The sequence below is a fragment of the Macaca nemestrina genome, chromosome 11, assembly GCF_043159975.1.
Source record: "Macaca nemestrina isolate mMacNem1 chromosome 11, mMacNem.hap1, whole genome shotgun sequence".
NCBI classification, from domain to species: domain Eukaryota; kingdom Metazoa; phylum Chordata; class Mammalia; order Primates; family Cercopithecidae; genus Macaca; species Macaca nemestrina.
The window spans coordinates 87,505,354-87,517,769 of record NC_092135.1 but is presented as its reverse complement, the minus strand read 5'-3'; positions in this window follow the sequence as shown (position 1 = coordinate 87,517,769).

The following is a 12,416-nucleotide window of genomic DNA, read 5'->3' as shown; positions in this document are numbered from 1 at the left end:
TTTTCATTGGCTGGAGGAGTATGTGAAAATCACACCCTTCTAAACACAGGGAAACAAACTAATGATAACTACTTGAAGACCTAAGGATGGAAATAACGCCAAGTGCTTATCTCTAGTTAGTCTATCAAGGGGTTAAGCTATAATTTCATTTAATACCATTATATCTTTGAATTTTTAAAAGCAGTAATAGAACCATCAACACCACAAAACCAACACCATCCCTTAAAATATGGTTATGAATATATTAACAGTTTGGATAGAGAGTTTAGTTAGGTCTTTCAGCTTTTAAATAATTTCAGTTAGGGGGTTCCTTTTAACCCTTTGGGTAGGTAACATACTGGGTACCCCAATATGTTGCCTACTCCCCTTCCATGTATTTTATATTTTATGTTACTAAATAATAATAGTTACTAGTTAGAGACCATTTCTACCCACAGTTCATATCTGTAACTATGGTCCAAAAGCGCTAACCCCAGAATAAAATGTGTGATCTGGCTAAAGGAAAACATCACATGGTGAACTGATAAGAGGAGCTTATTGTGAAAGTCTCTGAGTATAGTGTAGTGCCAAAACATTGGTTTTCAATGTCAAAATACAGAGTTCACTGGAAAATTTGGAGCTGAACTGAGGCATACCTAAAATAGAGCCCTCGAGCAAACACTCTATTAGCTATTCCTCGTCGCCAGTCATTCCTGTTGCTGGGTGAATTATTCTCATTTCTAATTTCCCAATACAGAAAGTGAGAGTTTCGGAAAAGCAGACATATTCCCGGTATCAAGTTAGTGTCAGTATCAAGCAAAACTTAAACAGCAGTACTCCCAATAAGAATTCTGAAGGATGTTAATTTAGTGGGACCTTGAACCTTGCTTAAAGGTGGATCTGTATAAATAGTTCATTACTTGGTATTTCCCCACAATTTATCTAGCTTATGAAAACTACCGGGGAAAAAATACACATATTAATCTCGTAAAACTCACACCTACTTCCTCCTACAATATATAATTTTAGAGGAGGCTAGTTTGAGTTCCCAAATAGGTTGAGTCATTGGTGCCTGCTATGTGTCAGTCACTGAGTTCAGCACGGGAAAAACAACATAATAGGTTATCAGATGTATTTACTGATGTTTCTTAAGGAAGGAGAAAGGATACAAATAAATATCTTTATATGGTGATGTGGAAGGGCTGTGGTGATGTGTATAGGGTGCTATGGGAGGTTAGAGGGCAATATCCAGACCAACCTGGAGTTAGAGAAGGCTTCCTGGAGAAGACATGCTTCAGTTGTGTCTGTTCTGTTTGTGTAGTGGTTTTTTTCTTTTTCGCTCAGTCAAGCATTCCAAATAATCATGAAAATATAAACAAGAGAGTAAAACTCACCCAAAATCTCTTCACAAAGATCATTGCTGTCGACATTTTAGTGAATAACCTTTCCAGGCATGCATGTATATATGTTTGCATACCGATAATTTTATAAAAACGTGGCCATACTTCACATGCTATTCAGTATCTTGATAATTTTTCATTCAACAATATAACCTGGATATCATTGCAGATCAATACATTTAAAATCATGTTACAATTTTTCATGGCCATATAGTATTTTATCATGCTTTATGCCTTTGTTTAGCCAGAGGACAATTAGATTGTTTTCTCTTCTTCTGCTGTTTTAGATAATGCTGTAATTAACATCATTGTGTTTATAGCTTTGGGTACTTGAGCAATGATTTCCACAGATAGGTCTCTGGAAGAATTGCTAGATCATAAATTACACACATTTGAAATTTTGATTCATAAAAGCCAAAATTCCAGAAAAGTTGTACCAATTCGAATCACCATTTTCCTATACCTTTGTCAACATCAGATTTTGTTAATCTATTATATGTTTGTCAATCTGATAAAGAATTTTTATTTGCATGTGCATTTCCTTAACAGTAAGATTAAACTTTTCATACTTCTTGCCTATTTTTCTGACTTTTATGAATTATACATGTTTTTCATAGGCATGTTTATCATCATCTGATTGGCAAACGATCTTTGTATGCTGGGGATGTTCATGTTGGTCTGTCGTATGCACTATGGCTATTTCACCTCTTTGCTTATTTGACTTTAACTTTGGTTTAAAAATATTTATGAATTGGGTCTCAGTCTTCTCTATTTTGATTTCGAGTTTTGAATGGGCTGTAAAAAGGTCTTTCCACATAGAGTTCCTTTAAAAAATTTTTCCCTGGTACTTTTACAGTTTTATTTAAATAAAATTAAGCCATGTAGAATTAGCTGTGATATAAAAAATAAGGTGGGGTTTATATTAGTTACCTATGTTGAATAATCTTTTCCTTTGCTGATATAAAATGCTGTATAGTAATTAATAGGTGTTGCAGTTAGGTTGCCTGGATCAAATTCTGGCTCCATGGCTTACTAACTGGATGAATCTGTTTTCTCATTTATAAAACAGTTATAAAAATACTATGTATCTCTTGGAATTGTTCCCAGGATTCATACATTAGTGTATGTAAAGGGCTTAGAATAATATATGACATATATAAGAGCCCACTAAATAGTAGCTGTTATTGGATACCAAATTCACATGTATATGTGGTACTATTTCTAGACTATTGTTGCACTCACTGGAGTCTAGTAATTCATGGGTCAGTACCAATTCTAACTTTATAACATGCATGGACAAGTACTTATTCTTTTTCAAAATTTTCCTCATTCTTTTAGCATATTTATTTGTTTATTTATTTAGAGATGGAGTCCCACTCTGTAGCCCAGGCTGGAGTGCAGTGGTGTAATCTTGGCTCACCGCAACTTCTGCCTCCGGGGTTCAAGTGATTCTCCTGTCTCAGCCTCCTGAGTAGCTGGGATTACAGGCACCCACCACAAAATCCAGCTAATTTTTGTATTTTTAGTAGAGATGGGGTTTCGCCATGTTGGCCAGGCTGGTCTCGAACTCCTGACCTCAGGTGATCCACCCGCCTTGGCCTCCCAAAGTGCTGGGATTACAGGCTTGAGCCCCCGCTCCCGGCCAGCATTTTCATTTTTATATGAACATTAGAATCGTTTTGTCAATTCCTAACGAGCTCGTTGAGATTTTGATTGGCAGTACAGAGAATGTTATTTGGAAAAGTTGACTTCAAACCTTTTAATTTTTCTTTCCATTAAATAGCATGTCTTCCATTTATTCAAATCTTTGTGTTACTTTACAGTTTTATTTATATGGGTCTTCATTTCTTGATACTGAATATTCTGAGCTAAGTCTTGAAGGATGAACAGGAATCAGCAAAATGGAGGAAAAAAATCGTTTAGTGGCCTCTCTTTAGTTGCCAGAAGTCATAGTTATATTGGAACACTCCTAGTTTTAGAAATAACATTCTTTAGTCAGTCCACATGAGATACAACCAGTGAACTAAACTGGAAAAAAAAATGTGGTGTTTCCTGCAAAGAAGTAGAGTGGGGCAGGCAGCCAGTGTGAGAAATATTTATGCAGCTGTTGCCTGAACTAGTCCAAAGAAACTTCTGGTGACTGCTAACAATAAACATGTTTAGCTTGCTAAGAACCTATTGATTTATTTAAGAAAAATCCAGTCTAATATGTTTTCAATCAGTGTGTATGAACCAAGGAATGTGAATGTGGGTGAATGTGTGTTTGTGGGTGTTTTGAACAGAGCTCAACCTGGGCAAGTTTGTGAAGTAGTTCCAGTTTTCCTTCATTTGCCATTTGATCTCATTTTTAGCCCATCTCACCTCAACCTCAGAACCATGGCCTTGGAATACCACTGCGAGGGTTTCAATTTCCTGCCCAGGTACTAACTTTCTGTGTCCTGTCCAAGCTAACACTAAATAGAACCCTCTCCCTCAAATGCCAAGTCATGGATAGCTGATCTTAGTCAATCTGTGCTTAGCTAGGGATGAAATAAACATCAATAGACTCCCCTGTCCTTAAAGTGAAGTTATGTACTTTAAGGTACTTTTTATCCAGAGTTCTTTTTCAGACCTCAGAATTTTAAAGAGATCCATGATCTCCCACACTGTGACTTTTTATTACTACTCTTTACACCACCTAGGAGTATAGGGTTGCCCTTGCTACTCCCCCAAGACTTTAAAAAATATTATATATATTTGAATCAGGAGACTCATTCTATTCTCAGGGCAGCCTATCCAGCCTACAAGCCAGCTGTTGAAAAATAATACTTCTGTGCCTTTTTCTCTGCTCTACAAGCTGGATTGGTCTTAGACTTCCTGTGACACAGCCAGGAAGACAAAACTCATCCAGAATTGTCCTCATGCTAATTACATTTTATTCATTTCGCCAACTTCAAAAATACTGGCAGTTCCAGTAATAAAGTGGTTTCTTTCATTCAACATATCCTTACAGAGAACCTAGCAGTAATTTTAAAGGCAGGAATAATACGACAATTTAAAGATTCATTAATTTATTAAGCAAAAAAATTTTTTTAATGTTCTAAAATTAGATTGTGATGATGGCTGCTCAACTCTGAACATGCTAAAAGCCTTTAAGTTGTATACTTTAAATGGGTGAAATATATGGTCTGTGAATTATATCTCAATAAAGCTGTTTTTAAAAAGCCATAGAAATCCAAATACCTCAGTGCCAAAAAAATAAAAATAAAAATAAGAAGCATAGTTATCAGTTAGCTTAATTTGATAGAGTAACCGACTGCTATGAATAAAAATAGCTAAAGTAGCCTGAGTGGCTGCTTTGGAGTAGGCCGTTTATGTACAGTCTCTTTTAATGTTCATAGTAAGCTTATGAGGAAGGCAATGCTCATCGTTATTTGATAGATGAGAACTTGATGCATAATGAGGTTAGATACCTTTGTCAAAGCTAATGTAGTTAGTAGGGGATACAGTTGGGATCTAAGTAAGCCTAGACACCTGCCTCTGGCGCTTAACCTCTGAAACACTGAGCTGATCTGAATACTCAGAACTGGTTTGGTTTTTGACTCTCCTTCGCAGTAAACAATAATTATCCTGAATAGTGGATCATTTCTGAAGACCCAGACAAGTTCTTTCATGTAGTTGTGGCTTGATTTTGAAATAGGATCTACAAAACAGTGACTTATATACAATTGATTTTCAATCTATAATTTGGTAGATATTTTCTGGAAATAATAATGTCTATCACATTTTACAACTTGAATTACATTTTAAAGTATCCTAGGCTAGAGCAGCTTGCTGTGGGAAGGGATCCCTATGCCTCCTACATAGATACAAATAGTGAATATTTTTCATACTCATTCACTTACATTTTTAGATTTCATTTGTTTCAAGCAAGGTACTCTGACAACTGTAACAGTGTCAAGTTCTTCTACATTTTTCGAAATCCCAGCATCATTATGACTGAATATGTATCCCACCAGCTGAGGGGAAACCAAAGATGTCATGTTGAAGAAAGTAGTCTCCCATCCCTCTGTAGGTGAGTTCAGACTCCAAAATAAATTAGAAACATAGACTAGGATGATTCATTGTCAGCTTGTGGGGAAGCCCAAGAAGACCAACATTTATTACTGACTGTTCAATTTAAATAATTAGGAGGCAAATCTAAGCCTTGTCTCTTGTAAGAAATCTTGTACTAAAGAGCGATAGAAATAACTATGTTTGCAAATTTTGTCTATGGGGATGTTCTTGAGACTAAGATTTAAGATTATTTTTTTCTTTTTCCACTTTCAACAGAGTTTATAAGCATATGAAGCTTCCTTCTGTTTCCCACCCCTCTTTTCCAAGCCCCCAGCCATTAGCAGCCCATGGAACTTTTGTAAGAGAGGTGTTATGACGTTTCAAAGATGAAGTTACATAATCCAGTGGTTAATGCAAATTTAACAAGATATTTAAGATCAAATAATAATTTCAACCTTCTGCTCATATAGGCTGGGAACACAATTTCTTGGTGTGTTAAGTTGATTTTCCAATACAGTTTTTAGTTTAAGTTAATAGTCTTTGCTTGGTTGTCTATTCGAGGCCCAGAACAAACCATTGTCAGGGCTTATAGAGATGAATAAAATAGAATCCTCACTTTCTAGGAGCTTACAATCTAGCAGACAGAATAAGATAAGCATGCTAATAACTCTAAAGCAAGGTCTATTGCTAAAGGCTGTCAGCTACTACATTTGTTGAGTGTATGCCATAAGCCCATTCCTTTATTAGGGCTCATGTTAAGTGGAATAAAAGAGCATCAAATAAAATACTAGTCATCACAGATCCTGTTAGTCTGTCAGAAAACGACTTCATGTAGAATATGGAATAAGTCAGTCTTTGGCCTTAAAGGATGCTTAGTTTGGAATAATCCAGTTCTATTGAAACTTTTAATTAAAAAAAAGGAAAGAAAAAAGAAAGAAAGAAAGAAAGTAGTCTAGTTTGGCCGAAGAACAGTGATGTGGTTTGGCTGTATCCCCACCCAAATCTCATCTTGAATTGTATCCCCGTGTGTTATGGGTAGGACCCAGTGGGAGGTAATTGAATCATGGGGGCTGTTACCTCCATGCTGTTCTCATGATAGTGAATTCCCATGAGATCAGATGGTTTTATAAGGGACTTTCCCTCTGCTTTGCTCTGCTCTTCTTGCTGCCGCCATGTGAAGAAGTGTTTGCTTCTCCTTCTGCCATGATTGTAAGTTTCCTGAGGCCTCCCCAGCCATGCTGAACTGTGAGTCAATGCAACTTCTTTTTTTAAAAATAAATTACCCAGTCTCCAGTATGTCTTTATCAGCAGTGTGAGAACGGACTGATACAAAGTGGGTACCTGTGCAGCACTGGCAGGTGATGAGGAAAACTAGAAGAGTATATCCACAGTATAGCAGTTACAAATACCAGTTTAAAATTTATGTCTCAGTTTAAAATGTATAGAGAATGGGGGAACCAATTATGTTTTTCAGCTGAACTTTTGGAAGGTTAAAGTGGATGAACAGGGAATAGTTTAGAATGCAGCAAAGAGAGGCTGAAATAACAGGGAGCAATTTAAGCCACCCAGGTGAAAAGTAATGAGGATTTGGACTAGAACAAGTCAGAGGCAGACAATTTACATATCAGAAACAGACAACAGGATTTCTAGAAAAACGGGATATAAGAGAACAAGAGAAAAAAAAATGTATGATGACCACAGGGTACAACGCCTGGCTGAATGCAAGAATAATAAATTAACAGAAACAATGTAATAGGAGAAAATGGCTCAAGGAGAATGTGATGATGTTTTCAGTTTTAGTTTTACTGCCATTCAGATACAAACAACTGGAAACATGAGTTTGTAGCTAGGTAGAGAAGTCAAGGCTAGAAATAGCAACTTATACAGAATCAGCTGCCTAAACGTGATCTTGGAGCCAGGGAATAAATGCAGTCACAAGGGATAGAGCAGGAAAAGAGGACAGGATCAGAGTATAACATGGAGGAAAGTTGACTTTCCTCACCCTGGAAAGAGACCAGGGTGATGCAACCAAAGTATTCCCATGGTTGCCAGCAAACCACTAGAAGCCACGAGAGAGGCATGGAACAGATTCTCTTTCAGAGCCCTCAGAAGGGACCAACCCTGCCAACATCTTGATCTTGGATTTCTAGCCTTCAGAACTGAGAGACAGTAAATTTATTTTGTAAGCCACCTAGTTTGTGAGACTTTGTTAAGACAGCCCTAGCACACTAATTCAGGTTCCAAAACAAATAGGTTAACAATGTGCTTACCCATGTGGTGCACATTGACATTTCACGTACCACAGAGAAAAGAGTGACTTAGTTCCTGGAAAAATGTATTCATGGCCGCGAGGTGGCTAATGCCTGTAATCCCAGCACTTTGGTAGGCCGAGGCGGGTGGATCACCTGAGGTCAGGAGTTCAAGACCAGCCTGGCCAACATGGTGAAACTATGTCTCTACTAAAAATACAAAAATTAGCTGGGCGTGGTGGCGGGCACCTGTAATCCCAGCTACTAGGGAGGCTGAAGCAGGAGAATCGCTTGAACCCAGGAGGCAGAAGGTGCAGTGAGCCGAAATCAGGCCATTGCTCTCCAACCTGGGTGACAAAAACAAGACTCTGTCTATAACGAAGCAAAACAAAAAACAAAAAACCAAAAAAAAAAAGAAAGAAAAAAAATGTATTCACACAAGCAGTTTAAAACTACCTCATTTTCCAAATCCATTTCCAGAGAGAATAGTTCTTTGACCAGAGTTTACATTGAGAGGGAACAGCCAATTTTGGAGAATAAATCTCTGCCACTATTCTGGACTGCTTACTCTTCAAAACCAATCTAATAATAGAACTGGTCTGTCCACAATGATTGGCCAGTTGCAGAGTTGAGCCATCAGAGGTGTTATAAAAATAAAGCCAGGTGAAGTTGCCTGTTAATAGGTGAAGGCTCTGAATAGGTGTATTTAACTGAGGAAATGATTATGATTTCTGGAAATGTACTGTCGATGCTGCCTTTTGATATTCAGTGTTACTGGAAAAGAAAAATACCAAATGCCATTTATAAAATGGCCTTTTGTATAACTGCAGGCATTTACAGCTCATCTTTGGTGTTCCTGGCTTGGCCAAAGATTCTCTCTATACAGTGGAAACATTTTTTAGTGGTCAAGTTGCTGAGCGGGTGGTTTCCATGGCAGAAATTCTTTACTTTGGGCACGCTTTAAGTACATTCAGCATTATGCATTTCTAGTTTCAAGACCATTAGAAGATTGTTTTGTGTCCAAAGCTTTTCTTTTCAGCCAAAACAACCCAGATTCTGGCTAACATTAACTGGATTTAAAAGATAATTTTATAAAACATAGTATACATTAATCACTGACCAGACATTGCTAAAATCTAATTTAGGCTCCCTCTTCCCTCAAATTGAAAAAAAAATAAAAAGCCAGGACTTAAGTGATCATAATCTGCAGAATCCTCATTTGTGTAGGTGATTACTACAAATGACCTATGAAATAATACTGTCAAAGTAAACTGTCTGAACCCGGGATCATATGGAGCCACGCTGGTGATACTTACCTGGATGATTCTGTCCCTCCTTCTCGCTTGCCCGTGGACACACTTACCTCTCATCCCTGGTTCATTCCAATTTCCTGTCTAATACCTTTCAGAGGCAAAGATAAAAGCAGAAGCCTTCCACTGGCAGGTTTTTAAACTTCATATGACTGGCCATTTAGGCTATTGTTCAAGTCAGTAAAAGGGTGGAGGAAGAATAGTGTGACCACTTGTGTTGACGGGGTACTGAGTGAAGAGGGCAGCCATGAATCGCAACCGCGAAGTCCATAGTAATCTGTAGCTGGCTCTTCGCCCTCAGCATTTGAGAACACAGCGAAGGTAGGAGTGGTACAGAACTGCAGACCCCATTCTCCTACTAACAGAGGCACAGGCTACTATGCCAATTCTGCCCTGGAAAGTAGGCCTTCTGTGGAGATACTTTTTTTTTTTTCTAAGAGTAGTCTGAAATATTTTTTATTTTTTATTTTTTTAACCTCAAAACTTCTGCTTTTAAATGGTGGAAACTGTATCAGCCTCCTACTGATGTAACAAGTTACCACAGACCGTGCCTTAAACAATACAAATTACCATCTTATAGTTTTGGAGGTCGGATGTTTGTCATGGGTGGAAATCAGGGTGTTGTTGGGCCATGCTCCCTTCTGAAACTCTAGAGACTAATCCATTTCCTTGCCTTCTCTGGTTTTTAGATGCCACCTACATTTCTTGGCTTGTGGCCTCCACCACCACCTTCAAAGCCAGCAGCATAGCATCTTTACATCTCTGTCTCTGACCCTCTGCTTCTGTGATCACCTCTCTTTCTCTCACTCTGATTCTCCTGCCTGCTTCTTTCCTTTATATGGACTCTTGCTATTCCATTGGGCCTGCCTGAGTAATCCAGCATAACCTCCTCACCTCAAGATCCTTAACTTATTCACATCTGCAAAGTCCCTTCTGCCTTGGAAATAAGCATATTCCCAGGTTCTGGGTTAGGACATGGAGTTCTGGAGGAGGCCATTATTCTGTCTGCCCCAGAAACTGATTCTCTCGCGCTCTCTCTCTTCTTTTTAAATGCAGCCCCAAATAAAACATGTTTGTGGCTACCACTTTGTGATTCTAGTTACACTGTGGCTATCCCATCCCTGAGAGTGCATGTCTGTCCTTTAGAGATATGTGTATCTTGGCTGACAGTCATTCACAGGATAATAGCTGAAGAAAGAGGAATGTCTATAGCCTTCATTGATGGGAAATTCTCAGAGAGGACCTAGACATGATGCTTACCTGAGACGGCACCACTTTGGACTGCCCAGCTGGAGCACCTCTGGAATTTGCTCTAGATGGAATGACTCAGGGTTACTAACCCTTGAGGGGAGGATGACCACTGAGATTAAGGGTGAGGGTTTACAAAGGTGGAGGTTTGCATCTCAGAGATTACATAAGGAGCAGTGATTACACCAGAAAGGTGCAGACAGGGCAACAGGTTATGAGTTGGGGAGGGTTCATGCAGGAACTACTGCAAGGCCCTCAACTTGCTGGGTGCTTTGCCCCTGGACTATCTCTCTTAGACTAAACTACTCCTTTTTCTGCCCAGTTCCTTCGGTTAGTTTGCCAATCAGTAACAATGATATACCTGTACTGCTTTGTAGGGTGACACTATGGGAAACAAATAGGTTGGGCAGAAAAAAACAACAACAGCCTTTCCTGTTGCTGGCCCCATGTGAAGGAAGGGTGGCCTCCATCAATGAGGACAGTGCAAGTTCTAGATGGTTCCCAGCTGCAGAGTGAGTCATGGCGATGCCAGAGCAACTCCCTGGGTTCAGGAAAGACATGAGGGACAAATCTCATTCCTCAATATACAAGAGGGAGGTGTCTCAGTGCAGAGAGAGGCAGGTGGAGGGACAGTGCTGACACAGGTTAAAGTCATTTGTGACATTTTACATGCCTGCTGGGATAACTGTCCACTAATCAGACCACTAACATTTGCCTTTGGCTATAACAGTTTGAAAGATTCACATATTGGTTTTTGACAAGATTTCAGTAAAATTCATGGAATTTACTAAACACTAGTTCCTGTTATTATTTTCCACTTCATAAATCAGCAGAATAATTTTTCATTCACGCCTAGCTGACCTGTGGTCATAGGTGACCTCTCTTAGGTCATAGTTTCCTCTTAGTTCTTGCAACTTTAACTGTTGCTGCTGCTTTTTCCTAGGGAGGAGCTTGGGCACAGATGCTGCCTGGCACAATGAATGTGGCATTAGCTGTCCTCATAACAACAATCTGATAAATCAGTCTGTTGGCAACTCATGTGGATCTGGCAAAGAGGTAATGGGCACAAGTACTGGGCAATGTTTTCATCATGATTTATGATCTGCCCAGGTCAAAACTGAAGCGGGTCGGGTCAAGCTGAACTGGAATCATGTCTGGCTGGAGTTTTCTTGTCTGTTGGCAAAAAGCACTGGGCTTTCTATCTGATTCCAACAAGTATTAGACATTTTACTGAGAATGCGTGTACGCACACTGCAAACACAGTGTGAAGAAAGACATTGTCTTATTCATGGTTGTAAACCCAGTACCTCACTTAGCAGGGGTCAGGTTTGCTCTCAGTAAAGAAACTATATATAGGCCAGGCGCAGTGGCTCAAGCCTGTAATCCCAGCACTTTGGGAGGCCGAGACGGGCGGATCATGAGGTCAGGAGATCAAGACCATCCTGGCTAACACGGTGAAACCCCGTCTCTACTAAAAAAATACAAAAAACTAGCCGGGCGTGGTGGCGGGCGCCTGTAGTCCCAGCTACTCGGGAGGCTGAGGCAGGAGAATGGCGTAAACCCGGGGGGCGGAGCTTGCAGTGAGCTGAGATCCGGCCACTGCACTCCAGCCTGGGCGACAGAGCAAGACTCCATCTCAAAAAAAAAAAAAAAAAAAAAAGAAACTATATGTAAGTGGAGTTGGCTGTGGTCATGCAGCACCTGTGTCACCTCAGGCAAGATACTCAACCTGTAAAAAGAAAACATCTGTCTCCCAAGAATCTCCTAAGGATTCAGTGAAGTCATGGATGTGAAGGTATTCTGTAACTCTGAAGTGTCATGTAAATGTCTTCAGTGGTTATTATATGCAATTTGAGTTAGATTTTACCTTTTCTGTGTACTATTTTCTTTAACAGAAAACACTGATAATTTCATTGATTAACTGACCTACCTGCCTTCTAAATGGTTACAATTCTTATCTAAGGGCATCTCAGCTAACTAAGTGGCATAGGGCCCATATGTCATTTTTTAAAAAAAGTTGTTTTGAAATTTTTCCTTGGAAAAAAGAACAGAACTGAGTCCACATCCATATCAAACAGCATACGTGACACCCAGTAGGAAAAACTCATAAATATCTGCAGGAGTCAATTGAGGATGAAGATTTGGGTTTGTTTTATTAGTGATTTTATGGAAGGATTGATATTACTAATCTCATT